The sequence below is a fragment of the Schistocerca serialis genome, chromosome 4 (genome assembly GCF_023864345.2).
Source record: "Schistocerca serialis cubense isolate TAMUIC-IGC-003099 chromosome 4, iqSchSeri2.2, whole genome shotgun sequence".
NCBI lineage: Eukaryota > Metazoa > Arthropoda > Insecta > Orthoptera > Acrididae > Schistocerca > Schistocerca serialis.
In genome coordinates, this window is record NC_064641.1 from 389,715,686 (window position 1) to 389,736,393 (window position 20,708).

Below are 20,708 nucleotides of genomic sequence, written 5' to 3' on the forward strand. Positions count from 1 at the left end.
CCTGGAATTTTGGGAAGCGAAGTTGATTATGTGTGAGTGCCTGAACTTTGATAATTGTCTGAAAATAAAAAATTGAACTTTTCATTCGAGGGAAGACTTGAACCAAGCACCTCTCGTTCTGCAGCTGCTCACGCTAACCACGGGACCACGGCGCTCCTGAGCTCACACTATCCTTGTTGTTGCCCATCTTGCGCATGGACTTCTCAGTTTGTATGTTTTGCTTATTTTTTTCGTAGTTCCACAGAACTTCTTCCTGTTTTCTCGATTGATCCGTGTACAGTTTTTCAAGGCCTATCCACTGTGCCAACTTATAACTAAGTCCGAGGGGGGTGCGATGGGGAGGTTCCCTTGTGACTGGAAGTTGTAGCAGTTCACTCTCCCCACACGAGGAAGCAGCAATGAGTTTCGGCAAATTTCTTCATTCGCTGAATTTATCCTAGTAGTATCTTTGTTCATCACTAAAGAGACAAAAACAGCACTTCAGTGCGAGACACTCCGAGAAAAAAAATACAGCACTGTAGCAGTTCATATTTTTTTAAACATTTAACGACGATCACAGTGCCCAAAATGTTTGTAAAAGACAAAAGTTAAAATGGACAATGTCGAGGGATGGAGGGGAGGAGAGGGAAGGAGGAGGAGAGGGAAGGAGGGGGAGAGGGAGGGGAAGAGAGAGATAGAGAGAGAGATACGAGTGTAATGGACGCGATACTGGGACAAAGGAATTAAACGTTATCAGCAACGTTCCCGCCGTGAGCAGTTTATAATAACCTACAGTTCGGTTTTGTAATGACGTAAGCCAAGAAAGATCCTGTTCCCCCACAAAATGCCCTTCGAACGCGCGCGGACGTAGCTTAATGGTTTCCGGCAACGGATGTCTGTTCTCCGTATCTTTCTAAAGCACTTCATCCTATATTGCAGAAATGGGGCACCCGCAAGAAACAGCTGTTACGAAAGCTAAAAATAATTCTTGCCTGATATGCGTTTATGTAGTTGCTTTTCCACGCCAAAGAAAGCTCCGGGTATTTCAGCCGAAGCTCATCTCAAAAATGGAACAAGAAATTCCAGTAAAAGATCTCCCTTTGTCTCGCTAAGCTAGCTGTGAAGTTAGCTTATTTTGTTCTAGATACAGAAGGTGGTCGTGTATCTTTACATTACACTTGTACTGAAAATGAAGTGCGTACCTGGGGCTAGTCGTTTCTTGTCTAACAGTAACTACTGAAAAATATATGCACTACAAACTTGTTGACTGGAATACACGGTTTTTAAGTTCGGAAAGTAGCAGGGATCAAATAAAGCCAATGAAATGTTACCTTTAACTTTCACAGAGACCAGATTGAGGCTGTAAGAGTCGAAGGACGCGAAAGGGAAGCAGTAGTTGAGAAGGGAGTGTGACACAGGCTTGCACTCTGTACCCCGTGTTATTCAATATGTGCACTGAACAAGCAGCAAAGGAAAACATGGAGAAATCTGGAAAGGAGATTAGAGATCAGAGAGCAGAAACAAAAACTTTTAAAGTTCCCTGATGACATTTCAATCTGCGACGCTACCGAACGGTTACTGCTAGTGTAGTTGCTCTTCCAAACAGCATCCCATACGAGCAAACCGATTGCCTCTTTACCTGCGGATGCTCGTACTTTATGTTCTTGAGCTGTGCACGGCTCTGTTCAAACGTAATAGTTCGATATAGTCATAGGGTCCAGCCCCGTACGTCTGCTTCCATGCCCCGCAGCTAACTCGCTCAGAATAATGATCTGTAGCTGTGAACCGGCACGCAAATACTCTATGCGTTGGCTAGAACTGAGAGTTACTAAAAATACACAGAAATACAGAATAAACGTTAAATTAATAAGTTAATAACAACGGTTCTATTCTAATGTCTGTAATTTATGTAGACGACAGGGAATTATGCTGAACAATGTTTATTCAAGAAAGGACATCTCAAGTAAACGGGAAGTGGTCCTACGATATCCAGTTAAAATACACATAGAAAATACCATTATTAAACGCAGTAAAGTTACGTTGGAGTCATCGAAGATACGAGAAAACTAAGATGCCCAAGTTCCCTTACTTAATTAAAAATATCTTGCACTCTGAAGTTAACATTAATTTACCATCGAGATACGCCTTCGCACTGTTACAAAGAAGCATAACGCCCCTCAAGGAAATTAAACACTTAGTAAAAATAATCGTTATGGCCCTTTCCTCGTTCAGCATTTGGTAACTCGGTCGGCAGAGCGATGAATTGTAAAAAATTATAATATCCATAGATCGCCGGTTCGAATCCAGCCTGCACCAATATTTCAACTTATTTGTAAAATAAATCGCCTGTCCTTCCATATGAAAACCAAATCACAGTTACAAAACTTCACCAAACCCATCAGAAACACAGTATTTTTGTGTTTTCCTTGGCGTTTACATGCGCTTACTTTTGCAACAGCTGTTCACACACGTCAATTTCAAAACGATATTTTCTAGTTATGTGACCACACACTTTTTACTTTATTATAACAGTTTATCTTGGCACTGTCCTGCTATAATTCTTGTTGTTTAAGCTTTTGATGTTTCATTACTTACATAAAATAAAGTTCAGTCTGCTTCAGACACTAACGTTAGTTTACACTTACAAACAGTGCAGTCCTTACGTTTGTGTTACCTGCAGGTTCTACATGCTTTATATCTCTCCGCATACAAAATCTCATCGTCCTACAGCTCGTTATATTGTGGGAGTATGGTGATATCTTCAGTAATGGCAGTGCTTTCAAGGAAAGGTAACTGATTGTAGCCACAGTAAATGCGTTAATCCTCAGTTATTGTAGGGTTTCCGTCTTGATCTTACTGCAGTTTAATTAAAGAGAATTGCAGTAAGTTCAAGACGGGAAACCATAACAACTAATTTAACAGCTGCGGCGGAAGATGGCTATGCAGACAAACGTAGCATTTATCCTCAGTTGTACATTCCTCAGAACAAGATCAATGTGAAGCTATATATAATACATCCCAACATAGAAACAACTGCTAACGCTGTTTTCGTATTTCATGTAAAGTTTTTAAAAATATGTCACCCTTCCAGTATTCGAACCTGTGTTCTTCTCATCCGTAGTCACATTTCGTGTAAAACTTCTAAAATTATGCTCGTTCCAGGATTCGAACCTGTTTTTTTCTTATCCGAATTCAGAAGCGCTATCCGTTGCGCCTAGAGTGCGATCTATGGCCAGTATATCTGCTGAGTATCTTGTAGAGCGGAAATCAGCGGTAAAGTTTGTCAAGAATAATTTTACTGTGCTTTGGGTCGTCGTTCATGACTGATAGTCGACTATCAACAAAAAATATACGGATCCATTTGGAAAAGTTCTACAATTCCTTAGTTTTGCTCCGAAAAGAATGTCCGTTCTTGCACATATCGCAGCTCTAAACGAGTGGAGCATAAACCATCACTATCGTAAGGTTTCCACTATCAGCGTTCACGAAGTACCTTTATGTTGTAACTTAAAAGTTGTAAATGCGTTTTCCATCACTAAATAGCTTAACTATTTGCAGAAAAAGTACGTAAAACCCTAGTATATTCAACTACCACTCCTGTAACAACACACTTATAGCTTCGTCTTATTCCTAATTTGTGACGTCACTAGAGGTTCAGTCAATAACAGGGCGTTTTCGATTTTGTGAGAATATTGACCGTAAATGCGATTTGAATGTTGTAATCATAGTTCGCCTAAATAAGTGTAAAGTTACAAACTCTTTCAGAAACGGCAAAGGACTAGGGAAGGCAACTGAACAGAATGAATAGGGTATTGAAAAGAGTATGCGATGAACATAAAAAAAGTCAGACGAGGAATGTAGTCTAATTGTATTAGTCGATACTACTGGAATAAGGAGCAGCTGAGCTGTGGTGGTTTGTTATTTGGCAGCAAAATAAGTCACGATGGCCGCAGCAGGGAGAATGTAGCTTCTCTGGGAGTAGCATGTGGACGATAAGCAATTCAAATGTGGTGTTGCAGAAGAATTTTGAAGATTACATGGGTAGACTGAATAACTAATGCGGACGTACTGAATCGGCCGGCCGGTGTGGTCGAGCGGTTCTAGGCGCTTCAGTCTGGAACCACGCGACCGCTACGGACGCAGGTTCGAATCCTGCCTCGGGGATGGATGTGTGTGATGTCCTTAGGTTAGTTAGGTTTAATTAGTTCTAAGTTCTAGGGGACTGATGACCTCAGATGTTAAGTCCCATAGTGCCCAGAGCCATTTCAACCATTTTTTTTGTACTGAATCGTATGAGGGGAAAAAAGAAATTTATGACCAAATTAGAGTATAAGAAGGAGTAAGTTGATAAGACACAATCCGAAGCAACAACGAATCATTAGAGGGGGGTGGGGGGGTGGGTAAGAATGGTACAGGGAGACTACCGATTGGCTACGGTAAACATGCTGAAACGAATGTACGAGAGCCCGCTGGAAAGTAATATCTCCGAATTTTTTATTCTGCTCTCAATATCCGTTGAGGTGTTACGTGACATACGTATTATTCAGTCGACTTTCCCACTACGCTGACGCAAGTTGCAACCCTCTCTCGCTAGAGGGTTCCGATTTGTAGTGCAGTGTATAACGTAACTATGTCGGTGCCTGAGGGACAATCGAGGCTCGAATTCGGAGAGTACGACCAGCCACGGAGTAACTTCTCCTTCAGCATAACAATGCCAGACCAAACACGAGCGCCGCGACTTCTGCAACAAGTTTGCTTTCGGTTGACTGCCCTCGATCATCCTCCATACAGTCCCGACTTTCTCGCGTCCGATTTTCATCTGTTTACAAAACTTAAAGAAATTCGAGGATTTCACTTTGATGACGATGAAGCGGTGCAAGTAAAGGGGAGCGTGTGGCTCCGTCCACAAAGTCAAAACACTCTACAGTGACGGAATCGACAAACTTGTATCTCGTGGGGAGAAATGCGTTCGTCGCCATGGTGACGAAATTGAGAATAAACATGTAAACATGAAGAATAAAGATGTAGAATATTAACAACTTTTCTTTATTTAAACAGCTTTAACAGTTTTCAATCCACCCCGATAGCTGTGTGGTCAGCGCCGTGGTCTGTCACGCCAAGGGGCCCGGGTTCGATTCCCGGCTGGGTCGGCGATTTTCTCCGCTCAGGGACTGGGTGTTGCGTTGTCCTCATTATCATTTCATTTTGGAAGGCAACGGGAAACCACCACTGGAATCACTTCCCTAGACGCTCATGCGGTGGACCTCTCTGACGAGGCTTCCAACCTTGACAAGACCTGCCGTAGGGCAGAACACAAAGTAAACAGTTTTCACATGAAAAATTCGGAGGCATTACTCTTCTGCACGCTCTCGTAGTTCGCAGTGGTTACGCGGAAATGAAGAGACTTTTACAGGACAGACCAACTTGGAGAGCTGCACCACACCAGTCCCATGCCGGGAGACAATACAGGAACCATTATTGTAGTTTCCTATCATACTTCCTTTACTATGTTAACTTCACAAAATGCTCGCAACAATTTCATTAGTCCGTTAACTTACTAGCAGCTAGCCTTAACCAAATTGCTCGTGGAAGACTGTTCATCGTTAATCATCGTTGATGGATGTAGTTGTAATTTGCTGCAAAATCTGGGCGTTTTCAGAAAGAAGAGTCCCTGCTAGGAGTCGGCAAAATTGAATTCCAAGCGCTTATCTCTGGAGAGCAGCTACCGCGCGTTTCACACAGCACATTTCTGCGAGCCACCTGGAGCTAGAAGCGCCGACATGCAGATGCTCCAAAGAAAAATAAGACTGCGGCAGCATGGGAAAGTCTGCAACGTTAACAGCACCGGCCTGCTCAGAGAACTTTACGTCAAGAAACAGAGGAATAAAGGCGCGGACCGCGGCAAGCGCATTACGGAAGGTCGAGAGCAAACACACCGCCACTCCGCGCAAGGTTCCCGCAGACGCCCGGGGCTGGTGGTCGGCTTACTACAAGAAGGCAGCTCCATCTCCTCGCCTCTTTCGTGTCTTGTCCTCTGCATTACTTGTGCAGTGTCCAGGCAATTTACATACATTCCGTGTCACACGTACGCCACATATTTTACTCGAAGATAGAACGGGTATAACACAGTTATGGATGCTAATGATTCCGTCAAAATATCGCTGGAAGGAGAGACCTCGGAACAACTGAAAACTTTCATGTACTTTGAATATTGGGCGACACAATTACGGGAGAGAAACTTTAAAACTTTTACATATATAAAAATTCAAATTTCACAGCTAGCTCTCGGAGAATAAAGAACCATGAAAATCGAGAGTATCGAAAACGACAAAGGAAAATACAGGGATATGCAGAGTCATTCAAAATTATGTTAAAACTGAAATGGACATAACACGTATTGAAACGTATAGTACCGTGTATTACATTGTATTTTTAGTTTTTGCACAGATAATTATTGTAACGTTTTCAGTCTCATCTGTCTTTTGCTGACACAATGACTGAACGATTGATACTGAAGCAAAGCAGATTTGCAGCAAGCCTGATGGAAGTGTATGGTTCGCTGACTCTTGTCCCTGTGTAAGTAGGCTGTTTAGGTTTTTATGTTAGCGCTCTGTATGAAAATCACTGACTGTGTTGTGTGCAGTCTGTGGCTGGTTTGCATTGTTGCAATATTTGCTATTGTAGTGTTGGGCAGTTGGATGTGAACAGCACGTAGCGTTGCGCAGTTGGAGGTGAGCCGCCAGCAGTGATGGACGTGGGAAGAGAGATGGGAGAGTTTTGAGAGGGGACGATCCGGACGTATGTCCGTCAGAAAAAGGAAATTTGTAAGACTGGATGTCATGAACTGATATATATATATTATGACTTTTGAACACTATTAAGGTAAATACATTGTTTGTTCTCTATCAAAATCTTTCATTTGCTACCTATGCCTATCAGTAGTTAGTGCCTTCAGTAGTTAGAATCTTTTATTTAGCTGGCAGTAGTGGCGCTCGCTGTATTGCAGTAGTTCGAGAAACGAAGATTTTTTTGAGTAAGTGATTCATGAAAGGCAAAGGTTACTGTTAGTCAGGGCCATTCTTTTGTAGGGATTATAGAAAGTCAGATTGTGTTGCGCTAAAAATATTGTGTGTGAGTTTACAGTTGATCAGAATAAGTAAAGAGAGAAATGTCTGAGTACGTTCAGTTTTGCTCAGCTGTTTGAAAATCAAATAACGTAAGAGGTTTCCCAGCATAGTCATTTATAATTTTCAAAAGGGGACGTTTCACCTGAAACGTCTAGGCATTGACATGCACGAGAGCCACCAAGCCGTTTAACAATGTACCGTATCTGCAAGAAGTTTGCGGGCACGGGATCAGCAGCTAACCACTATCAAGGCAATGCAGGACATCCAAGCTCAGGTAAATGTGAACAAAGCATCGCTGTTGTAAAATGGTTCAAACGGCTCTGAGCACTATGGGACTTAACATGTATGGTCATCAGTCCCCGTGATGACTGGGTGTTGTGTGATGTCCTTAGGTTAGTTAGGTTTAAGTAGTTCTAAGTTCTAGAGGACTGATGACCATAGATGTTAAGTCCCATAGTGCTCAGAGCCATTCATCAGTCCCCTAGAAGTTAGAACTACTTGAACCTAACTAACCTAAGGACATCACACAACACCCAGTCATCACGTGTACTGTTAGAGACTATCTCGGTGCGATGTTTCCAGATCGACGGATTGATCGTGATGGATCATTGCGCTGGCCTCCACAATCTCCTGGCTTAACACGGTGTGATTTCTTGTTATGGGGCATGATAAAGAAGCGGGTTTACAGTAGGAAAGCGCGACATCGATGACCTAACAGACCGTATACGGGGTGTGAAATCATCCATTCTCAGTGAAATTTGGGTACGGGCTTTAAATGCTGCTGTTAATCGTTGGCTTTTATTTGTTGAACGTGATGGCGAACAAACTGAGTTCGCAGATGTTTAGCATTTGCAGCACATAACTGAACACATTCGATGTATTTCGTTTATAGATGTATGTGAATTTAATCAATTGTTTCTGCCATTTGAGTGTTAACATAATTTAAGTTTTGACTTACACTGTCTATAATTATAGTCTGCAATTAACACAGGATATGGTAAGTTGTTTGTGTGAACTTTTCCACTTCGTGTGCTCACGACCTCACTGACTGGTGACGTTCTAGATAGGTGAAGGTGCACATTCCCTGGCTGTCCATACCTGGTGTCAGCAACAAATACGATGCGGTTCGGAAGTCTCCACGTAGAACGACGACGCGCGGAAAGATTAGTAAGACAAGATAAGATCTTTACCGTTGTAGTGCTAAGTGAAATGCTAATAATGGTGAGTTTTCTTTTCAAGTTCTTAAATTAACTGCACGACACATGTTGATATCAAATTTCTGGACGAAAACTTTTCAAATATTGTTTCTGAAAACACTGACACGAATTCTGTACAGACGAATGGAAAAACTGGTAGAAGCCGACCTCGCGGCAGATCAGTTTGAATTCCGTAGAAATGTTGAAGCACACGGGGTAATACTGACCCTATGACTTATCTTAGAGGATAGATTATGGGCAGGCAAACCTACCTTTCCAGCATTTGTAGACTTACAGAAAGATTTTGACAATGTTGACTGGAATACTCTCTTTTTAATTCTAAAGGTGACAGGGGTCAAATACAGGGAGCGAAAGGCTATTTACAATTTGTACAGAAACCAGATGGCAGTTATAAGAGTCGAGGGGCATGAAAGGGAAGCAGTGGTTGGGAAGGGAGTGAGACAGGGTTGTAGCCTATCCCCGATGTTATTCAATCTGTATATTGAGCACGCAGTAAAGGAAACAAAAGAAAAATTTGGAGTAGGAAGTAAAATTTATGGAGAAGGAAAAAAAAAATGAGGTTTGCTGATGACATTGTACGATTAATTCTGTCAGAGACAGCCAAGGACCTGGAAGAGCAGTCGAACGGAATGGACAGTGTCCTGAAAGGAGGATATAAGATGAACATCAACAAAAACAACGAGGGTAATGGAATGTAGTCGCATTAAATAGGTGATTAGGAAATGAGACACTTAAAGTAGTAAAGGAATTTTGCTATTTGGGAAGCAAAATAACTGATGATGGTCGAAGTAGAGAGGATATAAAATGTAGACTGGCAATGGCAAGGAAAGCGTTCCTGAAGAAGAGAGAGGAATTTGTGGCACAACTTGACTAGAAGAAGGGATCGGTTGGTAGGACATGTTCTGAGGCATTAAGGGATCACCAATTTAGTATTGGAGGGAAGCGTGGAGGGTAAAAATCGCAGAGGGAGATGAAGAGATGAATACACTAAGCAGATTCAGAAGGATGTAGGTTGCAGTAGGTACTGGGAGATGAAGAAGCTTGCACAGAATACGTTAGCATGGAGAGCTGCATCAAACCGAAGACCATAACAACAACAACATTTTTTTCTGATTGAATATTTGATGTGATGCTAAAGCAACTTTGCTAAGTACTGATGTAAACAAACTAATATGTCATCGTTACTGCTAAAATCGTAGACATCTATGGCACGTTAAAAGTGTGGTGTTTGGAGGGGAGTAACAAACTGCGCCCTTCTCATTCCAGAACCGAAACCTGGATGAGCACATGGGCAGAAAATGGAAGGTGAATGAATATCTAAGCGCAAAATAGCTTTTGAAAATGTGAATGAGTGGTTGACAGCAAATTCCGATAGAACTAGAAAACAGCGTAACGTTACGTGGCAGAACATCATATACAGTCAAAGAGAAAGATGATTTGGAAATGTGGTTGTACAGAAAAATGCTAAACATGAACTGGATTGTAATAATGACAAATGAAGAATTACTTCTCAAAATAAGAGAAGAAATAAACCAGTGGAAAGGATAAAAATGAGGGAAACATCTTTGCCGAGAGATATATGGCGAAGAAACTACCTGCGAAGGAGAGTCATCTTAGAAAAAGATTGCAAGACGAGGAAGAAACACCTTAGAATGTTGGATGATACTGAAAAATGACAAAGGTACCAGCAGGTTGAGGAAGAAACATGACTTAACAAGTAGAAAGCGTCCATTCGATATGACAAACAAAAAGCAAGTAGAAAAAGAAAGAAGTTGTAACGAGACACTTATTTAGGCTGTTGCTGCAATTGATTAACTTCCGGTATCCATTCTATGTAAAGTGGATTTTTTTAATAATTACCATTATGCTTAAAACTATGTTTATTCACTGTACACTGATTTAGTACTTAGTAGAGTACGTGTAGTGGAAACAAACAAATATTACGGTAAAGACAGCTAAACGTATTTCAGAGAGAGGGCAGAACTGATAGGTGGGTACGGACAGTAGGCAGACAAAAGATGTATGACAAATCGGGGATTCAACAAAGAGAAGAAGCGTCTCGCTTGCACGCCTTTCCTAGGAGCAGTTCTTTGCGAGTGTGTGGCAAGAAGCGACGGAGACAGTACGTGGAGCGTGTGAAAACGCTACTTTGGTACCGCCAAAAGCGCTGCAGAATTACGCCGTCGTCGTGTCTAACGGCGGCCAAGAGTCCTACAATTACTTAATAACAAACTTTCGTAATGGTGAAATGTGTTTCACATTTTGGCCTTGTATGAATATTGGTGCCACTGCAGTAACGTGGTTCCTAATCTTCAATCGATGAATGAAGCCAGCTTCTCTGTCTGTTCAAATGGCTCTGGGTACTATGGGACTTAACATCTATGGTCATCAGTCCCCTAGAACTTAGAACTACTTAAACCTAACTAACCTAAGGACATCACACAACACCCAGTCATCACGAGGCACAGAAAATCCCTGACCCCGCCGGGAATCGAACCCGGGAACCCGGGCGCGTCTGTTCAGTTCTATGTTCTACCCTAACGTAAAGCTTCTACAGCATACTCGTGATTACGTGTTTACGAAATGAATAAAATTTTAGCAAAGGACCGGCGTAAAATGCGGCAAGCGATGGCTTGATTACTATCGTACTTGGAAGCAAATGGACTAAGTATCTTAGGCATTTTTGTGGCCGTAATGTCCTGAATTACTTTACATATTTTTAAGGTCTTTAAATTCTGTCTGTGCAACTACCAGAAAATGCGCTTTTATATCTTCATAAGCATTTCGCTTTACTACTGTTAAACTTTGTCAGTGGCCTAAAAAAAGATTTAAAATTGATTTGCTTTCTCGATCTAAAAAAACAGTGTTATAAAATAAATGGAGCTGCAATTTTTTATTACTTGTAGCACGTATGTCCAATTTTTGCTTACATTAGGATGAAATTTTTTTATTTTTAATTGCAGACTACTGACGATTTTTATATCAATAAAACCAGAGATGACTGGTGATAAAAATTCGCATTTCCTGCCGTTGCACAGAAGAAATTTGAACAGCTTAAATAATTTAATAGTTATATACTCCAGGCGCCGATTATGGCAAATTCGCACTTTCAAACTAGGACTATGAGACTTTCAGCTTCGGTTAGTGGCCAAAAGCGCGTATGTTTCCGTTAATGATCAGCTCCTGTATAATTTGCAGATTTAACATGCTATTGAAAAGTGTAAATAAATAATAAATATACTATGTTCGGTAATGAGAGTCAACTGCAGTAGCCAACCAGATACGTTATATCGGGCTGAGCTGTACCATTTAGACTGGGTAAACGCCTCACTTGACATTATGTTGGCTTGATGAGAGCCGATACAAGGCACTCAAAGGGGATCGTTGCAGTGGTATCCACATCAGTGAACCCTCGCGCGTGTGAAAAGTCACGCAGTTTACGGAAAACAAGTACAGTTTAGCAAATATTCAAATGCTAGCCGCAATACGTTTTACTCTGAAATATTAGCTGAAACATTATCTGCTACCACAATGGCGGTGCAGTTTGCGGCTACATGTATTGAATTAACTTCGCTGAAATGATACTTATGTATCCCTTGTGACAAGCTACGCCACAGACCTGGACCAAAACTGTTCCCCCAGCGGTGCTATGTCCACAACCAAGTCAGGGTACTTCTGGAAATTAGCTGTTCGGAAAACACAAATGGAAACGTCAGTGACTGAAACTTTTGGGTTCGCGCCGGAGGCGTGGTAAATGGCCTACTGCTTCAGGCAACCGCTCCCGATAAGCTAGAAATCCGGCTTCGAGACCCGGAATTCACCGCAACTTGTTCAAATGCGCCGCATAGCCCAGTGCACATTTAAGGTGAAACCGACCGACGCGACATTTGAACATATGTGGGTTTACATACGCATAAATAATGCGGAATTTGACATTCAAAGTCATACTCACTGATCAGATTTGATCACTACAAGTAACAGAACGCATAGAAGCCGATTCATTACCTGTATGAAAGCGACCAAGTGAATGCAAATATACAAAAACTGGGAGGGAGAAATCAGTGGTGACAGAATTTACGTGAATGTGTTATTTCGACTCAAAGAGAATGAAAAACCATACTAAAATTATCGCGAAAAACAAAGGAACTGAAACAATACTACAGCTGAGCGGTTACTAACTACTGAAACGACCTACATAAGAACTATATGCAGCGATCATTACTCTTTCGAAATTACGTTAGCTTGTTCCTTTTCTTCGCTTTGCATCTTCTGCTATTGTTTTCTCGACATCCTGGGACTAACTTCAAAATAACACATGTGGCGGCGCTTCGTTACTGCCGGGTTGGACCTATGTTACCATGAAAATTCTGTTATTTATTTGTGAAAAAAATATGCCCAATGAAGCTAGACTAGGCTGTTTGTGTGTGTGTGTGTGTGTGTGTGTGTGTGTGTGTGTGTGTGTGTGTGCGCGCGCGCGCGCGCGCGCTCGCGCGTGTGTGTGTGTAAGAGAGAAAAGGAGGGGGGAGGTGGGGGCGTACTCTTATCAGTCTTCAATTTCGGATGTACACTGTGTTGAGCACAAAGCATATCAAGATAAAAAAAATCTTCAGCATGAAGGACAACATATACCTTCAGTGCGAGCCTCTGTGTATTATTCATTTTCGTTTCGCTGCATAGCAAGAAAGATCCTAAAAAATAACGAAACTGCCATACGAAATGTACAACAGGTGTTTGCTGCCAATTACAATTTTGATTGAACTGACAGGTTTTCCACGCACACTGAACACATTACTGCATAAATCCACGATAGACACAAAGAAATCAGCCTTGTCAGTGACATACACAACATAGTACGTGCATCCACACACTTTTTTCCAGTGAAAAAGAATCTCTTACAACATGCATCAGTAATACATATTTTCTCTTTCAGAGTACACTTACTTTATTGCAAATAATCCACATCTAGCAATACCCTACCAAACCTGTTGCTGTGTAATGCGCTCACAATCAGAGAATTGAGTACTAAAATAGAGCTCACAGAATGTGCGTTAACAAAGATAAAAAAGATGTATCGGTAACAGTGATGAGATTATATGATTATTTTGAAACCGACATTTCTTTCATCTGACTGGTGGATATTTATGGAGCAAAAATTATTTTCTTTTTTTGTTTATTGTGGTGCTTAATCAAGATAGTTTGATTATAATCGTTTAGTGTTGAGCAGCATTTGGTTACACGGAAGAGCACATAACAGGAAATAATATTTCGTTCAACAAGTAAGGTCCTTTTAAATATGACAATTTTGCTAACGTATCTTCAACATCAGGCATTAAATTACCGTGTGAAGCGAACGAGTGACATTGCTACCTAGTACATGCGATTATTCTTCTGTTAAAGAATATTTATTTGTTTCTTAATGTTCCAAATTTATTCGTATAGGGAATTTATACCGTAAAATTTTTGTTAGGATGGGCTATCACAACAGAAAACGCCCACCATTAGAGGAAAGCTTTCCACACACAAAAAACGCTTATAAGGAACAAGGAAGTAATAAATGACAAAATTAGTATAAGTAACAACTTACTGATCATGTTAGCCACTAAAACGACAATAGATGAACATGATGGACAATATAAGAATTCAATACGTAAAAGTAAAAAAGGAACGCACACAGACACGGGGGGAGAGAGAGAGAGAGAGAGAGAGAGAGAGAGAGAGAGAGAGAGAGAGAGAGAGAATAACAAAATATTAGATTACATAGACACACCACAACACGAACAAAAGACGACTGGAGAACGACGTTAATATATCATCCCAAAACGTAGTGAACTGTGATAGTGAAGTGTTGAGTCTAAATGTGTTCGACAAACGCCGAAAATTGTAAATCATGTGAACGCAGACCAACTAAGTACAACTCCAGACGGCACATGTGCAGTAATAAGATCACAAATTGTAAGCAGAAACAAACAGTAATTTAACCTCACGAAATTTGTGCCACAATAAGCTGTTTCTCGTCTAAAAACAAGACAATACGGAACTGTAATGCCGTAACGAATCTGTAATTATTATATACAAAAACAATCATGTATTACAGACTACTGGAGATGCTTCACAAATAAAAAGAAGTGAAACGCGTATAGCACAATACAGACCGCCGTTCATTTAGTTGCATTAGACTAACCACATTAGCAAGTCGTTCTCATGGGGAAACGAACGGACATTTCTTAAATACCAATTACTTCCCTTTTTTGTTCACGAAACTAACTTAGTAAATTCCTTTTACGTTACCGCCCGTACTGGTAACAGTTTTCAAGCTCGTAATATACAACAAAATGTTTCAAGACTCTCGTGTTTGTAGTTTTCAGATGTGAAGATGGCCTAATTCGGCCGAAACAGGTAAACTAACTGATTTTCGGCCATAATGGCTACCTTTGTGAACCATGTTAAGTTAAAGTAAAAAAAAAGTGACCTGGACTGCGTTATTCACAAAATTAAACAATATTAAATTATTTCGCCATTCTATATACTTCAGAGAAACTCTTTCGCGTTCCGATGCGATAGCGCTCGCTTACTTGAGCTCTAATTGTATTTCGTTATTAAATAATGCCTCGCACTCATGCCGCGCCTGCCTCCAACTTAGCACCCGGCGAAGAGAAAGTTAAGTGATCGGCGTGGCCCACTCTGTCGCCAGGTTCCGGGCCACGTGTCGTGACGTCACGGCCGGAAGGGCTCCCTCACAATAGCTCGCCTCGGGCGCGGCGTTCCAGTGACTCACGCCACGCGACCACGGCAGCGGGCACTCTCTCCTCCGCTGGGTACCTGCAAACCAGTTCTGCCCTAGCGAGACTTCTAATGCGGAAGCTGTGAACACGGCGTCAGAAGTTTTCTACATCCACTAAGGATGTGGATGGTAAACAATTTCTCATCTTGTGAACAGTATAGTATTTATGCACGGGTTATCTATGCTGGAGTCTAGGGACTTCTATCACAAAGGGGCCAATACCACAAAATTTTAAATTTAAACATGTAGTTTTCACGTTGTGTTGAGGTCCCCTTATAATCGTACAAGACGTAACACAATTATTTTGTATGGTTTCTTTTTCTTCCAGACCGAGTTTTTTCAGAGGATAGACGATGGCAGTTACATCAGTATTCATCCCTCAAAGTCCGCGTTTCTTCGCATCGGATTTCAAGTGACATCCTGTCAAACCCGTGGCATTTCATTTCTGTCGGCAAAAACCGCTCGATTTTTTGAAAGAATGGTTACCGGATTTTTGGCAGTTTGCAATGAGTAGGATTTTGAGAAAACTCGTTTCTTCTTCTCGCGTCATCCAAAACGGGACACTTAAAAAGTCAAAAGTGTTTACGAAATATCGACACTGTTCCAGGGATGCACCTATTACTTACTATCATAACAACAGTGGAAGAAGTTAGTTTTCAAAACGGAAGTAGATCAAAATGAGGTTTCGGACCTCCATGTTACAAGAAAACCTCAATACTCTGCCATCCCTCAGAAATGAAAGTGGTATTTTAAGACAACTAAGTTATGTACATTCTCTCGTAACTTCATTGATATGAAATGTAGGTGCAAACTAACTAGCTAATAATATTATTTAAAACTATCGTTTTAAGGATGATTGTTTGGGAGAGGATTGCATTTGGATTAAACATAGGTAAATTTGCTTCGTTGTCACATTCCTTTTGTTACATTGCATTAGTCTAAGAAATATGGAGCTACCGTACGTTATTTTTAAAACTGCAGTAAATGAATTTTCCATGTACATAAAAAAAAGTAAATATAGTTGTTCATAGCGATGTTAAAAAATCTTGGTGACTACTTCGATGATTTCAATTCTTTATGATTTAATGAACTGATGAGATTAGAAACCTAAAATGAGTAATAAAATTTAATACAAATGAATAATGAATCTTAAGTCCTCCGTTCCGGATTTTTAATTCGAAAACTGTTCTATAAATGCTATATTTGCTGATTAGTTACGATAACTCTCCTCAGAAGGGCCCGCACCACAGGTTCGGCCTAAAAATCTACGGATCCTAAATATAGTCCTACCTATGATGTTCAAAATATTCTAAAACCTGTGCAGCTAAAAAAATCCAATTAAAGATAGACTTCTTGTCGAAATTTCTCTCTCTCTCTCTCTCTCTCTCTCTCTCTCTCTCTCTCTCTCTCTCTCTCTCCAAAAGAAATTTCAAAAGCTTTGAGAGTAGTGGAAACCCGCACTTCGTTGGATCGTGAGAATATTACTCAATTGGACTAACGGATCGACCATTGACTTGTACAAGGTCAACTCCATTTCCATCGACAAAACATATGAAGTTGTTCAGGATTATTTTAGCATACGAGACTCGTGCGCCTCGTATAATAAAGTGCTCGTAATTACCATTTACTCGGTTTGTTGCTCCCATTATCTAAGTTTCTGTGAAAATACGTTCACAACATTGCAAAAGCGTGTAAAATGTCGTTGAACAATACCGCACAACTGAGTTTTCCAGATTTAGGTCACTCGACATACTTGATTCAGCACACTTGCTATTACCAAGGGAGTTACTAATTTTCAATAATTTATTATTAAAATGAACCTACTTTATTTATTACTCATCAGAAAAAAGTCTTGATACACAACGTGCAAAACTGGATAATAAAGGATGGTTACACAATTCCAAACAGATGGTTAATATTCCCCATGCAGAAACAAAATGCACAATGCAATATGCAGTTTACCAGGATCTAGAAAGCTTTCATCACGCAATAAATACAGCCTTCAGCAACTTACTACTTGATGCGATCACTCAGTCGCAGAGGCTAATATCAGTATCATTGTTTTAGGTTGAACAACAAGTAAACTGTTTTTGTTCTACTGATTTTTGTTTATTGCAAACTACTCTTCAAGAAACAACTGAATAGTGTCTGAAATGGACACTCGTTCTTACGTAACCACAGACTATTGGCAACGACACACACCATTTGCATAGTGTGTTGTGCATCACACTTGTTTCTTAACCTCGAAATTATTATTTACACAATGGACAATATTAAGTTCACCAAGTACTTCAACTGCTCAATGTCAAAGTTTAATAGACAGCTGTCAATAATGTCACGAGAATTACGATGGGTGTGTGAACAAATCTGATCAAAAAACCGATTCCAGCAGTCTGGCTACAGCTGTAGGTACTTCTCACGAGAAGGGCTGCTATTTAGTACTGGAGGGCAGCGTGGAGGGTAAAAATCGTAGAGGGAGACCAAGAGATGAATATACTAAGCAGATTCAGAAGGATGTAGGCTGCAGTAGGTACTGGGAGATGAAGCCTGCACAGGATAGAGTAACATGGAGAGCTGCATCAAACCAGTCTCAGGACTGAAGACCACAACAACAACAACAACAACAACAATAATAATGCAATTAGAAACAAGAAGACGTCCATTGTTCATAAAAATGATGAGTTTTATAATTACGAGATGTTGGTATTTCAAACTAGAAAAAAAATGATACTCTGAGGTTTGAATTAACGTACCATTGTCTGCTGTGGTCTTGCGGTAGCGTTCTCGCTTTCCGCGCACGGGGTCCCAGGTTCGATGCCCGGTGGGGTTAGGGATTTTCCCTGCCTCGACATGACTGGGTGTTGTGTCACCATCATCATCATCATCAATCCCCATTACGGTCGGAGGAAGGCAATGGCAAACCACCTCCGCTAGGACCTCGCCTAGTCGGGGGTGCAGATGTCCCGCATCGTCCCCCTACGCTCCTCGAAGTGGGACCTCATCACCATCATCATCACTATTATCTGTACTTGGTTCATAATCAATTACGCTACCGACTCTGCTACACATCCGAAGGGGGGGGGGGGTCCCAGCGTTGGGAAAACTTGAAACCGATTATCTCCGTAAATTTATGAAAAACGTTAAGAATAGCCTATTTCTCGGCACTTTTTAACCCTGTTCGACGCGCGTGTTTCACTGTGGAACAGAAAGCAGCCTCAGCCATTTTAATAATGCGCATTAACAGCGCTACAATCAGAGCACAATGCTGCAGAGGCTGTGACTGTACGCGATTGTTGAAATAAAAACTACGTAGCTAAAGCGAGGTTAAGAAACCGTCGATGGCTGTTAATACATTTGAATATCGTAAAGTTTCGTTTGACGTAACTTAGTAATAAGATATCTAATACATAAGTAGGACGTACTTCCAAGAGCGTAACAACACCAGTGTTTCGTGTGCTACGGCTTCTGCCCAATCATCGCGTTTGTGTTTGGCGCAGACGTAATCCTGTAAAATATCGCTTTCGTTTTCAGAAATTTGCTGAATAAATATTTTTTTGAAAAATGGACGTTACCTCTTGTATGGTTTGGGCATTCCCCACAGTACGAATCGTCTAGTATTTATATGTTGTATTACTTGAAGAAAAATAAATTGCAATGCGTATCAACATTCTAAACATATCCATCACAGTATACAGATTGATTGATAACGAATCCTATAATTATTTGATACTTCTGGAGTATTTGTCATTTACAAATATCTTGTTGGTCCTCCACTTACCAAAAAAGAACTGTCTAGGAAATCCGTATGTTGATTAGGTTACAATCTCTCATAGGAAAAGGTCTGAAGCTCTTCTTTTATGGCAGTTATTAACTTTTGTCGTGTTAGGAAACTAGGAAACACTCCAGCACTAAAAGCCTGCGTTCATGTAATCTGCCGATGACGTCTGTATACCCACTAAGAACTTATTCCCCAATGGAGCGCTAAACACTCGGGTGGGCGTCGAATCGATTAATTATCAGCCAAATGCCCCGGGCCACATAACATGCCTTCAGTGATGTCTTTATCAACCGCGCTAATGAATTACTTCCGGTTCGGACAGCTCCAAATAGCAGCTCCGGAGAGTCCTCGTGACTTACTTAACGGCGCTAAGGTATTACGGCTTTACAGGTGAACAAAACACACGTAGCCATTTAGAAGTGCCAAAAATTAACCGTTAAGAGTTCTTTAGTGCGGCGTTTCGTAAATGACAAAAGGCTTAACGTTACACATATCGGCACCCTGCTAGCAATGTATTGTTTAGCAACTATTTTTGCACATCCATTAACGATGTCAGACATATTTTACACATGAATGCGTTTTTTCTTGTGATATTTAACACACAAGCGGTCACATTACTGTAAGACTGACCTGTTCTATTGTACTTACGAGTATGCACTTCATTTGAGTGCAACGTGAGAGCAAGCCAAAGGACGCAACTCAAGGTCAAGCCACCAAAACGAAGCATATTCACACAAAAGTGCCGAATTTCTGGAACAGCATAAAAAGTCCATTATTTGTTCACATGTACTGCAGATGCCTCCAAAGTTACCCACATTTGTTCTGGGCAGAAGTAGTGGAATTTCAACATACGGAAACGCGTTAAGAGAGTTTGTGCTTTTCATTTAGTACATTTTATGCGTAGGAGAGGCGTTTTATGCAGAGAAATGAGTCAATGAAAAGGTTTACGTTACTAATATCAAGGTTGGATTTTTGTCTGTCGAAACAGTGGTCTGAAACAGGAAAGGAAGAATGGGTTCTAAAATCGCTGCCCGAAATCATGATATCGTTTTTACTTGCTTGTGCAAATGCACACTAAGATAGTACTACTATGTTTCTTTCAACATCGTGACGGTTAATATCTTCCACTATCTTAGGGATCACTGATCTAGTTCTCTTCAATATTAATATCAACAAGAGGTTAATGTCTAAAAAACGTGACAGCGTAAATATTCCAACCTCCAAATCTGCGCCATATACGTAATTAAATGCCACACAACTTCACATTTTGTAGCTCAGTGAAAGTAACAGACTTTTGACAATGGTAAGAAGAACTTAAAGAGGAGAAATAGCGACACTTAAATTGCTGAAGTCTGTTATGGCAATCGCCTGACAATTAAAGGTTGAACAACATGCATGTCATACATGTTGCGTAAAAGAACTCACAAGAAATAGAGCTACGGTTATAGGGAAAACCAAACTAACAAAATTATGTCTGCACAAAAAGAATTTACACTTAATGCTTGTTTCTCATTGTTAAGACAGGTTGTTGTAATCCTAGTATATTTTGACTTTTTGATGGAATTCCTTTTGATTTCTGTCTCCAGCCAAACGCCAAACGCCACCCGCCCGTCGATTTTTTTTTTTTTTTTTGTTTGTTTTGGTTTTAGGGCGCAAAACTGCTATGGTCATTAGCGCCCGGTCCGTGACTTAGGAAACAGTAAAAAACCGAAATTGAAAACCAGCAGCAATGGGAACGAAAGTCATAAAATTGGAGAAACTAAAAGCAGAAGGAAGGCTTAAAAATCCACTACAGAAAGGGGTTGGTCGTCCCCAAAAAAAGCTTC